This window comes from Hemicordylus capensis, chromosome 3, assembly GCF_027244095.1.
Source record: "Hemicordylus capensis ecotype Gifberg chromosome 3, rHemCap1.1.pri, whole genome shotgun sequence".
Taxonomy (NCBI): domain Eukaryota; kingdom Metazoa; phylum Chordata; class Lepidosauria; order Squamata; family Cordylidae; genus Hemicordylus; species Hemicordylus capensis.
This window is the reverse complement of record NC_069659.1, coordinates 321,892,644-321,914,176: the sequence shown is the minus strand read 5'-3', so window position 1 is coordinate 321,914,176 and position 21,533 is coordinate 321,892,644. Positions and strand designations below refer to the sequence as shown.

Sequence of the window (21,533 nt, the reverse complement as noted above, 5' to 3'; positions counted from 1 at the left end):
ATTTTTGATTGTGTGGAAGCAAGGTAAGAGGAAAACCTGGTTAGAAGTGATTGTGGGGAAGCATGGTCAGAGGAAAAGCTGCCCAGATTTTCCTCCTACCTTCCTTCCACACAATCACTTCTACCAAGGTTATCCTCTTACCTTGCTTCCACACAATCAGAAATTGGGAGTACACACAGTTCCCAAACCCAGGTAGAACACAGTTTTTGATTGTGTGAATGACCTCATTGTCTGGAGAAGGAAAACAACCATAAGAACATAAGAACAGCCCTGCTGGATCAGGCCCAAGGCCCATCTAGTCCAGCATCCTGTTTCGCACAGTGGCCCACCAGATGCCGCTGGAAGCCTCAGACAGGAGTTGAGGGCGTGCCCTCTCTCCTGCCATTACTCCCCTGCAACTGGTACTCAGAGGCACCCCGCCCCCAAGGCTGGAGGTGGCCCACAGCCCTCTGACTAGTAGCCATTGATAGACCTCTCCTCCATGAAGTCATACAAACCCCTCTTAAAGCCATCCAGGTTGTCAGGTGTCACCACATCCTGTGGCAGAGAGTTCCACAAGTGGATCACATAATTTTCCCACCAAATTACATAAAAAGAATTAGTTGTAGTCTGTTTTGTAGTCTGTGTACATTAACTTGAATCAACTCTTCAGCCTTCCCCGTAGATGTCACTGGAGCTATTCTGATGATCAGCAAAAAATCAGGCTAGCCTCCGCTAGCCCGATTTTTGCTGATCATCAGAACCACCAGGCTCACATCCGAGCCCGGTGGTTCTAGAGCGGCTAACCCGCTCTGGAACCCCTGGTAAAAAGCAGGTTTGCGGAGTGAGCACTCCACAAACCTGCTTTTTACAATCGTGAGTACCCACGGCGCGACTTTGCGCCATACCTACTCACAAGTAGACCCCCGGCCAGGAGGCGAAAAGCTGCCTCCCGGCTTGGGGGTCTCCCCAGTATGCCCTGCGCGCTTGTGCAGGGCATACTGGGGCTTGCGGGGGCCGTGCGGCCCCCGAGCTCCCCAGCCCCCGCCGGCTCCATCTTGGAGCCGGCAATTGTATGGGCGGCCGATTCGGCCACCCAGGGCTCCCTCTCCACTTGTGAGCTCTCCCCGCTCACCCGAAGAAACCGGGTCTCACGGATCATGAGACCCGGCTCACTGTGAGGCTGTTCTGACCATCAGCCAAAACAGGACTAAGAAAGCCATGCCCGGTCTCAGCTGATCTTCAGAACCTCTGGGAGCCACACAGCTCCCAGTGGAAAACCCATCTCCAGAGCCTGCCTTTAAAATGAGGTTAAGGGAGCAAGCTCTGCCTTAGCCCCATTTTTTTTAAATCCTCTGCGAGCCGTCAGCATCGGGCATATCTCCATAATGCACGCACACACTCACACAGTGCATTTTGGGAGTTCCAGGGGCCTCCCAGCTCCCAAACCTCCCTGCTGCCAGCAGCAGCAATCTCCCAGGTGCAATCACCTGGGCGGGCAAATCCTCCCACCCAGTAAAGTGAGGGACATTGTCTGCGGGGGATGTAAGCCTCCCCTCTCACAGATGGTGAGAAAGGTCTCAATGTGTTCATTAGATGACATGCCTATAGCCTTCTGTATTACATTCTTAACTATCTGCTCCTTTACAATTCTGGGATGTGCTGAATTAACAAAATCTCCTTTTTCATGGGTTTTCTATACCACCTAGTTTCCTAGTTTTCTTTGGTTTCTGAATAAACTTAATCAAATCCTCCTTTTATAGCATGTTTTCAACTGTGTAATTATTTGAAAAAGGAATGTCCCCCGTACCCAAGGCCTTGATCGAAAGGATATTGGGGAGAGAGCTTGTACTCACAGATGGAGCAATGTTGCATTTCCCCCTCTACATCACAAGCTTTCACTACCAAAAAGCTAAGCCCCTTGTTAAACTGATCAGAAACTTGCCTCTTTAGTATTGGGAGCTGCTCAGGTGGAACTTCAAAGAAAGTTCCAGTTGTATGCATACTTCTCATCAGAATGCATATGCAATTCCTTGGATTAAGGCCTAAAAATATAACCCAGTTCATCAACTGAGGTGGGCAGCAGATTCTGCTGTTCCATCCTTGTGACAGGTGGGATGGTTACAAATGCTAGTCTATTCCTGGAGATTGTTTTCCTGGAGGAAACCAGGGGAAGCTATTTCTGAAAGAAGAAAAAAACTATCCCTGGAAATTCCTCCCACCCCCAATATTTTTTAAAAAATATCAAGCCACTAACATCTTAAGGTTTCTGCTTTCAGTAGTCACCTGAACACAGATGTTGATTTCTGGAGACTCTAGGCCAGTCCTGGATGGTTGGTAGCCCTAGGTAATGGCCAGGAATAGGGCTTTCTCAGCATCAGCCCCAAATGGTGAAACTTCCTCCAAGATTTGGCTAGAGAGCTACCGCTTTGTTGTTTTTTCAAAGGGGGTATAAGCAGAAATGTGGGGTGGGATGTTTACTGCCAAAAAAAAAATTCCATACTTTATTTTTCCATGAAAAATTTTCTGTTTCTAAAATGTACTCGGCTAATTGAAAACACTTTTGAGATGCAAAGAGAGGAAATTAATGTGGTGGTGGTTCATTTTCCCCCATTTTCATCTGTATAAATAGGTCAAATAGCATACCAAATCAGAACATAATCTATTTAGGGCATCAGGAAAATTTGTACAGTAATGTGTTTGTTTTTTGAGGAAAAACCTAATGCAATTTTTATGCAAATGAGGGGAAATTTGCATGGGAAATTTTTCCAATTAAAAAATTCTGGAAAACCCACATGTTTGGTTGTAAGACCTATCTTTTCCATGTGGCATTTGATTGAGAAATTGATTTTCTGTGGCTGTTTTAAATCGATGGTGTTCTATGTTGATATCATTGTGATTGTATTGTATTTGGTGTAAACTACATTTGAAGTGCTAGAAAGGTAGTACAGAAGTATTTTGATTGATAAATAAATATAAATCAAACTGCGCTGTAACCCATACAATTTGCTTCCAAGGAAATTGTCATGTTTGGTACATACTGGTGAGCCGATCAGCGTAGAGTGGGCCTGTGAGATCATCGTTGTCAGGCCAAGGGTCGAAGCCAGAAAGCAGTCCATAAATTACAACAAGGTCAAGGTCACATGTGCAAAGATCAGTACGGGTAGGCAGTCCAATAGGAGCAGGCAAGAAGCATGGTCAGACAAGCAATGGGTCAGTAGCCAGAGACAGGATACAGGAGGAGACAAAGGCAAGTCAGGTAAGCAGTCAGGAACCAGGGAGTCAAGGCAAGAGCTCAGCAGCAGGTGGGAAAGCTTTACATCAAAGTTGCTTCAGCAACTGCTCCTTCAAGACTAATAGGACTGCTCCAGGATCCCCATTTCAGGCTCCTCCAACCTCTTCTGTGGGCTGCAGTCATTTAAAGGAGCCATGCCTTTTTCCTTACATGCAGGTTTCTCTGGGGTGGGGTGATGATTCCTCCTCTGTTTGTTTTGGTTCCAGGGAGTCCTCAGAGTCAGAAGACAGAGACAAGAGAGTATCTTCTGGGCAAGGTAGAGGCAGTGTTTCTTCTGGATCAAGGACCTTTGGTGGTGGGTCTTCTAGATCGATGGTCTCTGGTGGTGCCAGCTCTCCTGCATTCCCTTCCTCATCTTCTGAGGCTGATAGCTCTGACTCACTGGGTGGGTCCTTGGGATTGTGGTGTAAGGGTATAGCAAGGGAGTCTGGTTGCCATTCAGACTCCTCATCCCCTGAGCTCTCGTCACCCAGACCTGGTGGGTTGTCCAGGTGGCTTGGGTTCATGACAGAAATGGAAAAACTTGATATTCAGTTTCTGGTAACAATATGGTTTTGTTAGAAGGAAACAATGGTCAACATTCAGCCTAACATTGTGCGCAGCAAATAATGTTTCACATGCCCAATGGGGAAGGAGTTATTTTTGCTGATTCCCTCCTGCAACCCTCAGGAACATATTTTCAGAAGGCACATAGGGACAGGGGGCAGTGGCAAAAATCACCCTTTCTGATCACATACATGAAACATTATTTGGCGTATGTGACATTAGTTTGTATGTTGGCCAGTTTTCCTAAAGAAACATGATTTATAATTAATAATATTTACCTCACAACTCTACTTTAAACAAAATGAAGGATAATCAAATGAAAAAGATAAACAACAAAATGAAGGATAAACTATTGAAATAATTTGCTTGCTGCATAATATTGAGCCTCATTAGCAGGAAAGGCAACCCATTAGCATGTAATTTGCAGCAGATGCAAACTGGCTATTCTTTAAGTTAAAAAGAGTCCTCCGTATTGGAATGAAGGTTGAAAGTAACAGAAGAGACTTTTAGTGCACTTGCATAGGCTCCTATCTAGAAATAAAGCACAAATCCACATGCTTGTCAAAAAGTAGATGTGTACACATAGCCAGGGACTTTAAGGAGAAATGTATTTCTGCAGTTCACTGTGCTAATTCTTCAATGTGCTAGTGAGCTTTGATATAAGAGTAAACTGCAGTCTGTTTATTCCACCAACTAAAAATACTTCTTCCTTTCTTTGACTTCTTCATGGTAGATGCCTATGAGGATAATGCACATGATTAATTAATTAATTAATACACAGATTTAATTTAATATACATTATAAGAAGCTGGTACATGAACCAGCTGGAGTAGTTGATATCATTTGTGGGGATGAATGCTCATTGTGATTTTTTATAAGGTCTACACCCCTAGAGATGGAAAATAGGTGATAGCATTGCAATACTTTCAGCTTTCAGTGTGCCCAAATCACTCTGATCATACATCCCCTAAGATGGTACTGATGCCCAAAATTTGTGGACCTGGCTCATGGGCTAAGTAGTTCATTTTCATATGCACAAAACATAAATGTGGCCCAAAAGTTGTATGCTGGTGGGTAACTTTCAGGGGGGCGGGCGGTATCATCTGTTGACTGTAAAGGCAGAAACACTTCTTGATTTGCAGTGTATATCTTTCTTATTATGTGGAATGCTCCTTTTGGCACTCTCAAATTCTGTTTTCTCCAGTTGGAGTGACAGGCTGGTCCATTGCATCAAATAAAATGCATTAGGCAGACATCCAACACAAGCAGCAATGTTTTACCTGTCACATTGCTGACAAAGAAATGCAGACCAATTATCCAGCCTCCCTGTCACGTCACCCACACCAACCGCTGTGGATGCAAACTACGAGTTGTGGGTTTTCATTCACCCTGTGAAAATGTTGTAGCATAACAAAAAAATGTTTTACATAACAAAAAAGTATAAAAAAATGATCCCTTGTCCCCAAAGGGCTCACAATCTCAAATAAACCCACACACAAGAAGGAGACACCAGTGATAGCCGCTGAAGGGGACTATGCTGGTTAAATAGGGATCATTTCTTTTCCATGTTAAAAATATAAGGGAGCCACCAGTTTAAAAGGTGCCTCATTGGGAATTACCAGGGGTTAACTAGGTGTTGAACTTAGCTCTGGCTTCTAATTCTACACATCGTGAGGTCCAGAAGCAAGGTTCAGGTCCGAATTTCTACAGTCACTCTCTACTTTATACTTTGCACAATGTTTCCATAGTGTGCCTGATTTCAGTCCCACAAGGCAATCAAGATTCTAACAGATCCAAAATCAGCATCCTCTCTGAAGGATGGACATGCCCTTCATCAAGAAGGGAGAAGAACAATTCTGTACACTGTTTCCTGAGGGACAAAGAAGTTGCTAATTCTGTTTCAGAAGAGTTCTCGGTTATCCTATTAGATGTTTAAACTGACTGAGAAGAGAACCTGACATCAGAGGGTCAGAACTAGTCACATGAGATTTCTGTAATTCATTTGTATTGATGCACAACCACACCTTTGAGGGTGACTGTTGGCCAAACGTAAGGTTTAGTAGGCTACCTTGTGGCCATGTGCTCTATGGGCAAACCCTCCTCATTTTGTCATCACAGATGCACAGAGAATACAGGCTTATGAATGTTTACAGAGATGGGAGAATGTCTGCTGCGAGCTGCTGTGCTGTAACTATTTTTCAGAAAAGGGACAGAATGACTCCTTGGGCTCCATTTACCCCTGTGACTTCATAACCTAGTTTGACTCTCCCTGACAATGGCTTTTTCCCTGCAACTGGAATGCCGTGTGCATTTGTCATGTCCCATTTGTCATAGCCCTAGTCACTAGAGAAAGAGTGACTTATTTTGGGCTGCAGAAACACTGAAAGAGGAATGGATTTAGATGACGGAAATGTTGCCAAAAGGTAATGGGTACACCCAACTTGAATTACTTGCACCTACCCCATACTATCCCACTAGAGGGATTATTTGCTTTGAGAGGCCTGGAGGGACCCTTCTTTTATGATGTTCTGACACCCAAGAAAGACAACCCAATTTTATTATGCCTGTGGCTTGGATGACTGAATGGCTTTGCTTTTCGCTTCATCTCCATGACATTTATGTTATGATCTTATATGATTTTGCTGAATTGTATGTTGTTGTTGTTGTTGTTTAAAAAAAATCTTTATTGGAACTGATCATTCTAAATGAAATAGGTGGTTCTGTCAACAAAACAGGAAGTGCAGCATATAAATATGTTAATAAACCACAGATATCCGGATTCAATAACAAAGTAAATATTATTATAATATTAGTTTTCCCACTTCAGAAAAACATGCATACCTACATATTTGATATCCTTATACTGACTATCCTCTTATATCCCCCCCCCAACTGTTATAAAATTAGTCTTTCCGGTGGTACCCGCCCTGGTTGCATTTGAATGGGATACTACATGTGAGCACTATCAGAAATTCCCCTTAGGGGATGGGGCTGCTCTGGGAAGAGCATGTCCCAAATTCCCTCCTTGGCATCTCCAAGATAGGGCTGAGAGAGACTCCTGCCTGCATCCTTGGAGAAGCTGCTGCCAGTCTGGGTAGACAATATTGAGCTAGATGGACTAATGGTCTCACTTGGTATATGGCAGCTCCCTATGTTCCTAACTCCTCTACCATGGAGAGGTCAAACAACTCATCGTTATTCAACTTTTTTTCCTAGGAACATGGGAAGCTGCCTTATACTGACGAAGTCCTGGATCTATCTAGCTCAGTATTCTCTATCTGGTCTGGCAGTGACTTGCACAGCCCTCAGGGACATATTTTCAGGGCTTCAGGGGAAGGGGCAGTCATTGAAATTCCTCTCCCCCCCCCCACACACACTAGCACCTGTGCAGCATTAGTCTGAAACTCTTCAGAAGTACTAGTGCTACATGGGTGCTTCTCCCATTGCACTAGGGCTTTGTTGGCCAGGATATCAGCCTGCGACTTGTAGCAGCTCTCCAGAGTTCCAGAAGGGGTCTTTCCCAGCCCTACCTGGAGGTACCTGGAGACCTTCTGCATGTAAAGCAGATGCTCTACCACTGAGCTGCAGCCCCATCCTCAACATTCCTCACAACAGCTTTGCGATTATAGGTGAGACTTAGAGGTAGTACATGGCCTAAGGTCACACAGTAAGCTTCATGGCTGGACAGGGCTTTGTGCCTATATCTTTCCAACAGAGGTCCAATATATTGACTACCACGGTCCAAAATGCACATTAATGTAGACTGAAGCCTTATGTAATAATAACCCAACAGACCCTTGATCTCTGGAGGTAGTGCTGTGTAGCAAAAGAAGAGAAATGCTTCCCCCCCTCCCTGTTCAGCCACTTTTTCTCCATCTTTACCCCACAAGTGTTCCAAGCTCATGTGTGCTCTGTGCATGTAGAAAACCAGCATATCTGAAGAAAAGGCTTGCATAGTTCCATAGGTTACATAGGAAGTTGCCTTATACCAAGTCAGACCATTGGTCCATCTAGCTCAATGTTGTCTACATCAGGGATTCTCAGTGTTGGGACCCCAGATGTTATTGGACTTCAACTCCCCTAATCCCCAGCCCCAGTGGCCTTTGGTTGGGAATCATGGGAGTTGAAGTCCAATAACATCGGGGGACCCAACATTGAGAATCCCTGGTCTACATGACTGGTAGAGGCTTTCCAGGATTTCAGGCAAAGGTCTTTACCATAGCTGCCAGGAAATGCCAGGGACTGAAACTGGGACCTTCTGCATGCAGAGCAGATGCTCTTCAAGTGAGCTATGGTCTGTCCCAATGGTAGAAATCAGAGTGCTGGACTAGGACCGGGGAGAACCGAGTTCAAATCCCCATTCAGCCATAATACTAGATGGGTGACTCTGGGCCAGTCACTTCTCTCTCAGCCTAGCCTACTTCACAGGGTTGTTGTGAAAGTATGTAGTACATCGCTCTGGGCTCCTTGGAGGAAGAGCGGGATATAAATGTAATAATAATAATAATATAATACCCCCAGTAAGGCACTACCTTGGCGTGGTTGTGGGGGCTTGCGTGCTCTGAGGAAGGTGAGAGCTATGCCAGAGGTCCAACCATACTGGACAGGTCTCACCAGAGGAGCCAGACAAAGAGTGCCTCTCCCATCAACAATATGGTGAGACGTAACTTTAATAAATCTATACCGGATCGGTCATCGCCTGGGTCAACAAGGACCGTGCCAGGTGCTGGAGTCCCTGGACATCTGGTGGCAAGTGGGCAACAGGACTCAGGATCTTCAGTTGAGCAACCAGGGCTGGAGACTGCAAGGTTACTGGAAGAAACGTCGCTTAACCGGAAAAAATATAAGAAAAATGCCAACAAGGAAATAATGATCTGCTATTACAAGTCTAGTCCAACTAGAAGAGGTTATTTAAAAAGAATGTACCAAATTTGGAAAGAGAAGCATCCAGATACAGAAATAACAGAACAAAGTCTAGCAGACCAGAGAAGATTCATAATAAGAAATAAAGTATTCACAGGAGTAGAGCTGGAAGAACTGTAAAGAGCAACACAGGCTCAAGATATGGAAGAAGAATTACCACCAATTGAAGAAGTTGCTCAGGTGCAGGTGGAGGAGGTGTTGGAAATTGAGGATGCCACTGTTGCTGAACTGTTTCAAAATCAAAACCAGGCAACCTCCCCTTTGCCTTCACCTCAAAAACCCAAATGCCGTTTAACAGAAAAGCAACAGGGAACTAAAGCAAAAAATAACTGAGCACATGAACCAAACAACCACCAGGGTTCGATTTCCAGCTCTAAAAACAGTTGCCAAAAAACAACTTGCTCAGGCATTAAAAGATATAAATGCTGCACATGCGGAAATAACCAAGAATTTGCAAGAAACAAACCAACTAATGAACAGTGCAGCAACAATAACAACACAAGAGCTCGGATATAAGATCAGTGGACCTGTAAAAAAAGAAAGTAGTACATCACCTAAATGGAAGATTAGATTAGAAAATAAAATCTGCAGGCTCAGATCAGATGCTAGTAAATTGGAAGACATGAAAGACAAGAAGCTGAAGAATGAAAACACCAAACAGTATCTGATCCAAAAATACCACCTAGATTCAAGGAAATGTAGAGAAGTCCTGAAAATAATAAAGCAACAAATAACAGCAGTGTCAAAGAAGATTAGCAGATACGTAGCCAGAATCACACAACACAGGCAGAATCTCCAATTCCAGTCGAATCAGAGACGTTTCTACAGAAACGTAGAAACACCAAATAAAGAAGAAACAGTGTGATTCTGGGGGAAAATATGGGACAATCCAATAGATTATAATAAAAAAGCAGGCTGGATGAAAGAGGTCGAAAAATGTAACCAACAAATGCAAGATCTAATAATAACACCAGAATTAATAAGTGAAAGAGCAAAGAAAATTAAAAATTGGACTGCAGCAGGCAACGATGAACTGCATGGCTTTTGGCTCTTGGCACCTAAGAAACCTTCATAAACAACTATCAAAACAGTTCAATCACATTTTGCAAGGAGGTGATATTGAACAATGGCTAACAACTGGGGAAACTCATCTCATCATGAAAGACCCAGCAAAAGGTGCAGTTCCAAGAAATTATAGACCGATAACCTGTCTGCCAAACATGTTCAAATTATTAACTGGAATAATAGCAGATGAAGTGATGCAACACTTATTAACTAACAAACAGCTTCCAGCTGAACAGAAAGGAAATTGCCCGAACACCAGAGGCACAAAAGACCAGCTGCTGATTGACAAAATGATTTTAGAAAATTGCAAGAGAAGAAAAACCAGTCTAAGTGTTGCATGGATTGACTACAAGAAAGCCTTTGATTCATTGCCTCACACATGGATACTAAGATGTTTAGAAACAACTGGTGTCAGCAAAAACATTCAGATATTTATATTTTAAAAAGCAATGAGCATGTGGAGTACACAGTTAACAATCAATGGCGAGACACTTGGACAGGTTAGCATTAGAAGAGGCATTTTCCAACTCACTATCCCCTCTGTTGTTTGTAATCGCCATGACCCCACTTTCACAAATACTAAACAAAACAGGCCTCAGATACCAAACATCTAAAACATCAAGTCAAATCAACCATCTGCTGTACATGGACGATCAGAAGTTGTATGGAAAGTCCCAGTCAGAAATCGAATCACTGCTAAACACTGTCCATATATTCAGTAGCGATATAGCAATGGAGTTTGGACTAGACAAGTGTGCTGCATTCATAACGAAAAGAGGAAAAATAACAAAAACAGAAGGAATAGAACTACCCAATGGAAGCAAGATCAAGAACCTGGAAGAGAAAGAACATTACAAATACTTGGGCATTCTCCAGGCTGATAAGACTGCACACACTGAAGTTAAAAGAAAAACTGGAAGTAAATATATCAGGAGAGTTAGAAAAATCCTCAAGTCCAAACTCAATGGTGGGAACACCATACAAGCCATAAACACCTGGGCTATACCTGTTATCAGATACACTGCAGGAATAATAGACTGGACCCAGGCAGAGCTAGAGACGCTAGATCGTAAGACCAGGAAAATCATGACCATCAATCATGCTCTGCACCCCCGTAGTGATGTAGATAAGCTATACCTCCCTCGCAGCTCAGGTTGAAGAGGAATGCTGCAAGTCCATCAAAGAGTAGAGGAGGAGAAAAGAGGCCTTGAAGAATATATCAAGGACAGTGAAGAAGATGCACTTCAGATGGTCAATAACGAGAAACTATTCAACACCAATGAAACAAAGCAGGCCTATAAGAAAGAACAAGTCAAGAACCGAGCAGAAAAATGGAGAAATAAGCCACTGCATGGTCAATATTTGCACAATATATGTGGAAAATCAGACATCACCAAGACCTGGCAATGGCTTAAGAATGGCAACTTGAAGAAAGAAACTGAGGGTTTAATACTGGCTGCGCAAGAACAGGCACTAAGAACAAATGCAATAAGAGCAAAAGCCAAAAAATCCACAACAAACAGCAAGTGCTGCCTTTGTAAAGAAGCAGATGAAACAGTGGACCACCTAATCAGCTGTTGTAAAAAGATTGCACAGACTGACTACAAAGAAGGGCATGACAAGGGAGCAGGGATGATACACTGGAATATCTGCAAAAAACACAAGCTACCTGTAACCAAAAATTGGTGGGACCATAACATTGAAAAAGTTGAAGAAAATGAAGATGTAAAAATATTATGGGACTTCTGACTACAAACAGACAAACATCTGCCACACAATACACCAGATATAACTGTAGTCGAGAAGAAAGAAAAATAAGTCAAAATAATCGACATAGCAATACCAGGGGATAGCAGAATAGAAGAAAAAGAAATAGAAAAAAACCACCAAATACAAAGATCTACAAATTGAAATTGAAATTGAAAGGCTGTGGCAGAAAAAGACCAAAATAATCCCAGTGGTAATTGGCGCCCTGGGTGCAGTTCCAAAAGACCTTGAAGAGCACCTGAACACCATAGGGGCCACAGAAATCACTATCAGCCAATTACAAAAAGCAGCTTTACTGGGAACAGCCTATCTTTTGCGACGATATCTATAATAACCAACAGTATTGATGATAAAATTCAGCCATCCCAGGTCCTTGGGAAGGACTCGATGTCTGGATAAAACAAACCAGTCAATAACACCTGTCTGACTGTGTAAACAAGAAAATAATAATACATAGATGGAGCTTCTTACAAAGGCCGCACTGGGGAAAAAATAAGATAAATCTCTTCTTCAGTCTGAAGTGGTAGAAACAAGAATTCTGCCATCTTAGTCTACCACATCATTCTGTGCAAAATACAGAATGGCCCTTAAGGGCTCTTTCTGATGTCACAGTTGCTGGGTGGGAACCACCACACCACAATAATGCAGCTCATAGCAGTGCCAGCTAATATCAGATGTTTTGGCCGATGAAAGAGGATTCTATGCTGTGACTCTTCCCACAATCCAGAGTTGCTCCATTTCTCAAGATGGGTGATGCCGCTGTGGGATGCTGCTACTTCATGGACTCCTCTAGATAGTCCAAGGCTGTCTGATGTTGATGTCACAGTTTGGAAAGCAGTCATGCTCCAGAAGCTTCCATGCTGTGGATGTAACACAAAGAGGGGCTGTGGCTTATGGAGATGGGGCCATAACTCAGTGGCAGAGTTCCCTTTTTGCATGCAGAAGGTCTCAGGTTCAGTCCCTGGCATCTTCAAATATGGCTGGGAAAGACTCCTGCCTGAAACTCTGGAGAACCACTGCCAGTCACTGTAGACAATACTGAGCTAGATGGACCAGTAGTCTGACTAGGTATATGGCAGCTGACTATAAGGGCACAATTTGGCAGGAGATGACAAATGTTGCACACAGTTTGTACCAAGCAGTCTAGCAAATAGGATTCACCAATCACACTCTGAGTCACTCACAAGGTTCTGTCACAAGCCGTTGCATGACTTTCTCATTTCTGCTGAAATGTTGACCTTTACTTATATCAGTCACTGTCACAATGGGTGTAGCAGATGGCATTAAAAAACGTAAGGCTCTCTGCAGAACAGGAGAGGAGGAAAGAGGGCTGAAAAAATAGAAATGTGGCAGCTGAGTGATCGGAGAAAGTGAATTGTTCTTTCTGGAATCTCTTATTTAAAACAGATGGAAGCTAAACATTACATGAAAATGCATGTAACCAAACCCTGATGCCAATTTTGCTTTTAGCAATGTAATTTTGAAAAGTGGGACATCTGGAACAAAAAAGCAGAGGAATGTGATGTTTCACCCTTTCCCTGAGGCTATTCTAATGCACACCCCAATCCAGGCTAGCGAAGCACCGGGATCGAGCCCAATCCTGGCAGGGCAGTACCGCCTAACCCCACTTTTAAGCACAGCTGTTAGCCAGGGTTAAGGGCTCAAGTGAGCCCTTAACCCAGGCTACAGGATCATGTGTTCTCTGGGGCTATGTTTAGCCCCAGTGGACACAGGCACAGGCACCTAGAACACCCATCTCCTGGGGGACTCCCCCAATGCATCACACATGTCACGTGGTGCACTGTGGGATATCATCCCACAGGATGCATCATCCCAGCCTCTGGAGCTCCACACTGCGGTTTGCAGTGCGAATCTTCTTGGAGTGTGAAACGGTCAAGCACTTGTCTGGGGGGTTGGGGGAGGTGACTACAACCATCACCCCCCCCACACACACACCAACCTGCTGCCTCGCCTGCCAATTCATGTGAATGATCTCCCTTACTAGCCATGTTTCCAATCAAAATTATCCCCACCCATACCTGTGTTTTCCTTCAGAGGAATCCAGACATTTCTTTATTATATTTATAATGGGCCATGCTAAAACTCAAGGTAGTGTATATTAGGGATGTGCGAAACATTTTGGGTACAGAACGATCTGCACCTGAATCTGCCTGTTTAGGGTGATTTGTGCACAAAACAAATCACCCATCTGCAAGTCCTGAAAGATTCGGCTCCAAAACAAATCACCCAAATTTCAGAGCTGAAGGTTTTTTTGTTTCGGACCTCCATTTTGTGGTGATCTCCGTGGAGTCTCCATTTTGTGTTTGACATCTATTTGAATTTCCCGCCCTTCCAGGCTTCAGATTAGTGAAGAAAGCATGGGCTGATCTGCTGATGATTCCCTCCTGGTTCCAGATTGGCTCTTTTGGCTCTTGCCACTCCTGACTGACCCCACACTGACTGGGGGAAGGGTTGAAGAAGGGCAAGGATGGGGCAGAGTTCAAGGAGGGATTTTCAATTAGATTTAAAGAGGCAGCAGCCACCATTCTGCCTTTCTGCCTCATGAGAGAAGAGAGAGAGAGAGCTTTGCTATGCTTTGCCTTGCCATGCCATGCCTATTGCCTTCTGCCTTGCCAGCCTAAGCCCAGCCTGCCTGCCCCTGCTGCTGCATGCCATCCTGGGAATGGATTATATCTGCAGCACTGCTTATTTTTTGTTCCTGAGAAGAAGGGAATTCTTTTTTCACCCCCTTCCTGCTGCCAAGACAATCACTGCCTGCCTGTGCCTTCTGTGCCAGCTGCCAACTGCAGCCCGTGGCCACTAGCCACCTGACCAGCCCCCCTTCCCCACCCCAGATTTTCCAGGCTTTTGCCTCAGCCCCCAGCCCCCAAATCTGAAGACTGAAGAAGAAGAAGAAGAAGAAGAAGATTGAAGAAGAGTAGACTCAGAGACCACACCACAGAAATGGACAACTGGACACAATGTGGGTGAAGCCCTAGACTGAGTGAGTGCCCATTTTCACACACACACACACACACACACACACACACACACACACACACACACACGTCTCTGGGATTGTGTATTCTTGGGGTTGTTTTTCCTGTTTGGACGGAGATTTTGGGTTGCAATTGAATTTTAAAAGTTGTGTGTTGTTTAGTTTAGAAGAAGTTTAAACAGGGGTTCTGTGTGGGAGGGAGGGATCCCTGTTAGCTAGTATTAGTAGGTGGTTAGAAGGGTATCATAGCCTTGTGGTTTTAAAAAACAATTCTGTCTTTTCCCCCCATTCCAATGATGTATTTTTTTGCATTTAAAAAAAACAGAAGCCCTCTGTGCCCATAATATATCAGTATTAATATTCTCTGCCCAACATCCTACAGGCTCTGAGTGGGCAGGAGGGCACAGACTCTAGCCTCCTCCCTGCGCCTGTTTACCCCCACCCCCAACTGCAGCATTCGGAGGCCATGGGAAAAATTAACCACTAACCCTTTTGCAGAGCACATACACTCAGGTGTACTATGCTGCCCCCCTATATAATGTCAAGTCTAGCAGTATATGTATTATGCAATTCAAATGCCTTGGATGGTTTGTTGTTGTGCCTGTATTTAGGGGACCTCATTGATGGACAAAGGGCAGGGTGTGTGTGTGTGTGTGTGTGTGTGTGTGTGTGTGTGTGTGTGTGTGTGTGTGTACTTCTTTGCAATGAAGATTGGGTCATATTGTGACTTCTAACATCATCATCATTTTTATTCAAACTAGATTGCTTGCATCTACAATAGGTTTAGCTGGTGCCACAGGCTGCAATCCATTGCAGAAATGTCAAAAAATGCACCAAAAAATGTGTGCCATTGTTGTCATCATCATTCTTTTACTTGTGTAGGGGGAGAAACCTTGCTGTTCCGCTGGCAGAATGTGGTTTTGCATCCTTACTTAACCTGCTTTTATAGCCAGGTGCCACAGATGTAGTTGTGTGTTGCTTGTTGATGAAATGCTTGGGGGAGGGAGGGCAGGGCACATTTGATGCTGCTGTTAGTGCTACTCTGCTACATCTGTGATATCAACTTATTTACTTGTTGCTTGTTGTTGGCTGCTGCTGTTACCCTGTATTGGGAGAGGGCGCGTGGGGCAGTGCATTTCATTGTTGTTGTTTCATACTGTTGTGTGTAAATCAATTGCATATCTGTTGGGGGGACACAGTGGATGTGATGAGTGACACAGTGGATGTGCATCACCTTTGGAAACCTTGTTCTTTGCAAAGCTCTGCTGTTGTTATTGATGTGTGCTGCATCCAGCCTATGGGACAATGGGGACAGACAGTGCCCATTTCTGCTTGTGAGTGCCTCTTAGGAGTGCTATGGTGGGTTGGATGGTAGTGCCCCAATGGGTGCCTGCTACCACCCAGATTCTAAAGGAATTGGGCAAAGGGGTGATTTATAAAGAATTTGTGAATTTTATGCATCTTTGGGGCAGATTCAGGGCAGAAAAGGGGCTTCGGGGCAGAAGAGTGGGTCGGGTAGTAGTGGCCCAATGGGTGCCTGCAACCACCTGGATTCCAAAGGAATGAGGCAAAGGGGTGATTTTTAAAGAATTTGTGAAGTTTGCATGTCTTTAAGCTTTCCCCCCATAGGGAATAATGGGGATTTCAGCAGCCTCATAACTCCACTTGGGGGCCACCAAGGTGGCCCAGAGCGAGTGGTGGTGTAGTGCACATAGGGTGCTAACCACCCCCATACTCACAAGCCCATGGGGTACTGGGTTTAGTTGTTTCTGAGTTTTTCTGTGTGTAGATCCTCTGGTAGCAACTGAGAGTGGATTCATTATTTGTAATTTGCCCAATTTCTTTGAAATCTGGGTGGTAGCTTCCTTGAACCCATTGGGCACTACCACCCACCACAACTCTCCCTGGGCCACCCCAGTGCTCCCCCAGGGGAGTTATAACTAAGGCTGCTGTAATCCCCCTTATTCCCTATGGGAAAAATCTTAAAGACACGTAAACTTCAACAGTTCTTTAAAAATCAGCCCTTTGCCCAATTTCTTTGAAATTTGAGTGGTAGCTTCCACCCATTGGGCACTATCACCACCCCCATTCGTTTGGCCCCAGGCCTCTTTTTAAAAATCCAAATCAATTCAGAAAATTCGGGCACAAATCGAATCTGGGGTGATTCAGGGGGTCAGATTCGGACCCAAAACAAATCGCAGTGCTCCCTCCAGCACGCATGCGAAAGACCATGTATGTGCCAGCATTGGCCACAGGAGCAGCTGGGAGATGCCCTGCCAGCACATAGTTAATCCTGGGGGAGCGCCAGAAGTATGGCAATGGTGGTGGTCAGAGGAGGAGCAGGTATGAACTGCTCCTCCACTTTAAAGGGCTGGTGAAGCCCTCGTTTTTAAAGTGAGGTTCCCCGCAATTCATGTTCCAAAACACATTTTGGCATATCTCTAGCAGGGACTGGAGGGGAGAAGCAGCTTGTGGGGCAATTTGGAAAATAAAGGGTGCATCAGGAAGAGCACACCCTGCTTCTCTGCTCTGAATTCTCCCTTCCCGAAATATGTTTGCACATAATGTGTTCTTAGCTTGATTTCAATGTGCTCAACTGTTACGTTTCTGTCTTCCAGGCCTCCTTCCTCTCCCTCTGTTCTTCAGAAAGCCTTAAGTTCCTTGACGCCATCTGTTACATCCATTGTGACAGTAGCATTATCAAAAGAGTACATCTGCATTTTCTGTACACTTGAAAATAGCCCAACTGCAAAATTTTCTGTATTTCAGCATCTTTCAAAATCCTGACAAGCTATTTAAGAACAAGGTTCTTTTGTGTATGTCAAGCATGCAAAAAGTTGCAAGTTCCCTCCCCAGCATCTTCAAGATAGGGCTGAGAGAGACTTCTGCCTGTAACCTTGGAGAAGCCACTGCCAATCTCTGTAGACAATACTGAGCTAGATGGACCAATGGTTTGACACTGTAGCCAAGGTTAGGCAGCTTCCTATGTGCCTAACCTTGACTAGGTTTTCATTTAATGCCCACTCAGCAACAATGTCATAGTCATGGTAATGATGTTATTCATGTTTATACATGGATAAGAGTATTCTATGCAGGAGAATTTCCAACAGAATTCTAGTTATTTTCTAGGCCACAACCCAACAAGCCTGATCTACACTTGGAGCTGAATGAACTAGAAGAGAGGTATATGGGAATGTTATTATGGTGAAATAACCCCACACTGGAAGTGTGCTACCTAACAATCAAGGTCAGATAGAACCATATTGTTGTTGTTGTTCTGGAAGTGGGGCCTGGACATCTCACCAGGGCAGCTGGGCAGAATATAGTAAGAACAAAAGAACATCCCTGCTAGATTAACCACAGGTCCACATTCATCTAGCTCAGCTCCTCACAGTGGCCAACCAGGAACCAAGGTTGCAGCAGGGCATGAAATTGTGAAATTAGGAACCAAGCAAGCAGGGTATGAAATTAGGGAAATGACCAGAGCTCAGGGTAGATCACATGCTTTGCATGCAGAAGATCCTAGGTTCAACACTATCAAATATTTGTTTACATTATCTGAATCTCAATAGACACTTCAGCAAAGCATACTTGAGACTTGCTGTTTATGAAAGAGCATTTAAATACACCCAAGAAATTACTTTTATAACAGGAAAAGAGAGAGAGAAAGTTTTCTTCTAGGAAGTGAACCGGTGAAGCAGAAAATAAAGTAAATTAATGTTTGCAGTATTAACTTTAGCCAGCATGGATGACTTATATAAAATTGGAGATGAGCTTCCACACTGCAGAGAGTTGGAGAAGTAGCCAAATTGCTTAATTTTCAATTCTATTTTAGGGAGAAATTCAGTTGTCCAAGTCAAAACGTTCCGTCTCCTCTTGACCTTCCATCTTCAGGTTTTGCAAAGCAATTTATTTATTTGCCATTCATACAGTGTTTTACAGATAAACATAAGCAAAAAATGTTAAAAGTCTCTGGGGAGTTTGCACTCTAAATTCAGCAGTCTTAAGTAGCAAAATATTATTGCTTCTACCTAGAAGGCCAGTGTGGTAGAATGGATAGAATGTTGGTCTTGAAAGTAGAAGACTCCCCTAGGAACATGATTGGTACAGTATATGCATTATCTTACTGATGTGGATTAAGGATAGAGTCCTTGGCAAAGATCAAGACTGATCCTCATATTTTATGTTGTGCTCAGGGATTCTTCTTTGATTTGCTTTAGCTTCCATATATGCTCAGACTTTGTTGTTGGTTATGCTGTGTATTTATACTTTAGATTTTCAAAAATGTCAGAGATTACGAGAGAGATTACTCTGTCGTACTCCAGAGGGAGGCAAGGCTGGCAAACATCTTCTCAGAAAAGTAGCTACCCCCACCTTCCCCCTAGTTCTGTTTCAGAAATCTAACATGTGGGACACAATTTGGCCCCCAGATATGTACTTTGCCCCTTCTGTGCCCCCCCCCATTTTTTTCTGGTGCCGCCACTGGCTACAATATGAAGTTTTATCTTGATCTTATCTCTCTTCGGATGTCGCTTGATTATTATACCAATAAAATAAGTTAGGCACACATTAATTCTCATGCTGACCCCAATCCAGATATAGCGACATGCAGCAACACGTGTGTCGATGAAGATATTGGTTGTGAGTTGCATGTTCTCATTCCTTTTGCAGAATAGATTCAAACATGCCCTCCTCCATTTTGTGTAGTACAGCAGTTCCCAACCTTTTCCTTTATTCAGACCACTACATCGTCATCAAAAGCTTTCGTGGACCACCATGTAAGCAATCCATTTAAAATATTCTTAATGGCTGAATGTTTAAAACATTCTATGGCTGATGGGAGTCAGACTTATATATCAAGGAATATTAAAAATGCAGCTATTCCTAATAACTTTTGATGTTATATTCCACAAGGATGGTCATATTCAGACATAACGCAAAATTAGACAGAAGTAAACAGGGCAGAAGTTGGAACTACATTACATCCAAATGCGTGCTACCAGTAATGTCAAAGGATTTATTTAAGCTAAATCATAATACTGTTCTCCTTCTCCATGCCTCCTCCCTGCAGCATCGCTGGTGAGATTGGATCCTGGCCAGCCACAACCTGTCCAGGAAGGACCTGCGTGCCTGCCATGCCTATGGACCAGCCAGATCCTGCCCCACTCAAGCTGATGGCCAACATTGTGCATTGCCCAGCTATGCAACAGGAGGGATGTGGACTACCTCCAGCTCTCAAAGGACCTTATCACACAGCATGCTGATAGCTCGCAGGCCACCTGTGAGCTGCTGCACTAAATGGACCAAAGAGAGGGAGGAATTCATAAGGAAGACAGGCGGGTCTTGCAAGAGGTCACAGCTCAGATGGTGTGGGCCTACCAACAGGTGTCTGAGCGTACAGTGCAGGCCTACAAAAAAATCTCGGATCACACTGCAAGGGAAGTGGTGGCTGCCATGGAGCAGTCTGATGCAGCAGCTGAGAGGAGGCTTGAGAGGTACACTGCCAACCTTGAATGAATGGCTGACTCTGTTTTTAGAATTGCAACCAGCTGCCACCCTTTGCACCTCAACAACAGCTGCTCTACCAACTTCAGTTGCTGATGCCAGGACCCTACCTGCCTGCATTTATGGGCCACTACGGGCTCTCAAGTAGTGCAGGGGCAGTTCTTTGTTCCCCTCCAGAAGCACCCACAGGCCCATATGCCCCCTGCCCCACCTCAAGGGAGCTTCAGGGTTCTGCAAGGTGGGCATTTGCCTTCCATGCCTGAGACACCCTTAAGACCTCCTCCTGTGGGTCCACATGCAGGGCCCTCAGGAGGTAGCCCAGTCGTTGCATATGGGCAGCAATCCCGCACCCCTGTGCATACGTAACCCATGGCCCATGCACAAGCCCCTCAGCGCCAGTGGGCCCTCAGTTGCACCCCCACAGCTGCCACTATGCAGGGTCCCCACCAAGATACCATACACCACCCCAGACCAAAAGCCTGGTTGTAAAGGGCGGTGGGGAGGGGGGGCTCTGTCCAGAAATGTGACACCCCCACCTGCACCTTCCCTCATGAAGAGAAGGCCAACATGCAAAGAAGCGCTGTGCAGCCACATTCATGCGTGGGCTTCTCTGAGGTGAAAGAAACAACTGGGGGGTACAGTAGGAGATGGCTATGAACAAGCTACTGCTCCCCAAGAGCAGAGCAGAGGGGAGCCTGAGGAAACAGCCGCCTAATCCTCCTCCACCACATAGGCTCGCGACTCCACCATGGTCTACGTGCTCCTGAACAGGTGAATGCCACCTGGAAGGCATAGCTGCAACCTCCCTTGCTTTGCTTTGTTTAGAAGGCACTTTATAGTAGCTTTAGACCCCCAAAGTGCTGGTAAACCCCCAAACCACAAGCTCTCAAGCCCACACCCAGCTTCTAGTCCTATGTTCACACCCACGTGCTCCAAATCATCCCTTTTGGTTGTTTTCCTCTTTGAAGTTTGCAAAGAGGATTTTGTTGGTCACATCCTTGAAATAAAGTGTTGCTCTTTGCTTTGAAAACAGTTGCACACACTTGTTTCTCGATGCCCACACATCCGTTCCCAGCACACCAAGGACAAGGAGATTCCTGTCCATTCTGGAGGAGGGGTCAGCACTGACACATCAAGGGGCTGCATGCACATGGCAGCATCAAAGTTCTGGGAGGACCCCCTTGGAGGCTTCATTAAAAAGCCCACAGTGTCCTAAAGGGAGTTTCAGGATGTCTCGAGGCAACATCCAGATGTCTTCGGTGACCTTTGATGTTCTGGCAAGCGGAATGGAGCCCATACTCCACTGGCAGGGCACTGTGATGCAAGTCTGCGCAGTGCCAGCCCACAAGCAACTTGCCACAATGATTTACAAACTAGCATCCAACTGCAACTAACTGGCTCTGATCAACCTATTTGGGGTTGGCACCTCCATCGTCTGTGAGCTAGTCAAGGAAG

At 44.6% G+C, this 21,533-nt stretch overlaps 1 long non-coding RNA gene across 1 annotated transcript; it reads left to right on the top strand.

The window, feature by feature from the left end:
* The first annotated feature begins 3,439 nt into the window (after positions 1-3,439).
* LOC128348701 (uncharacterized) lies at positions 3,440-21,108 on the top strand. Its single transcript, XR_008318264.1, has 2 exons — positions 3,440-3,530; positions 19,645-21,108. It is a non-coding gene; the product is annotated as an uncharacterized LOC128348701 (long non-coding RNA).
* Positions 21,109-21,533: the final 425 nt, after the last annotated feature.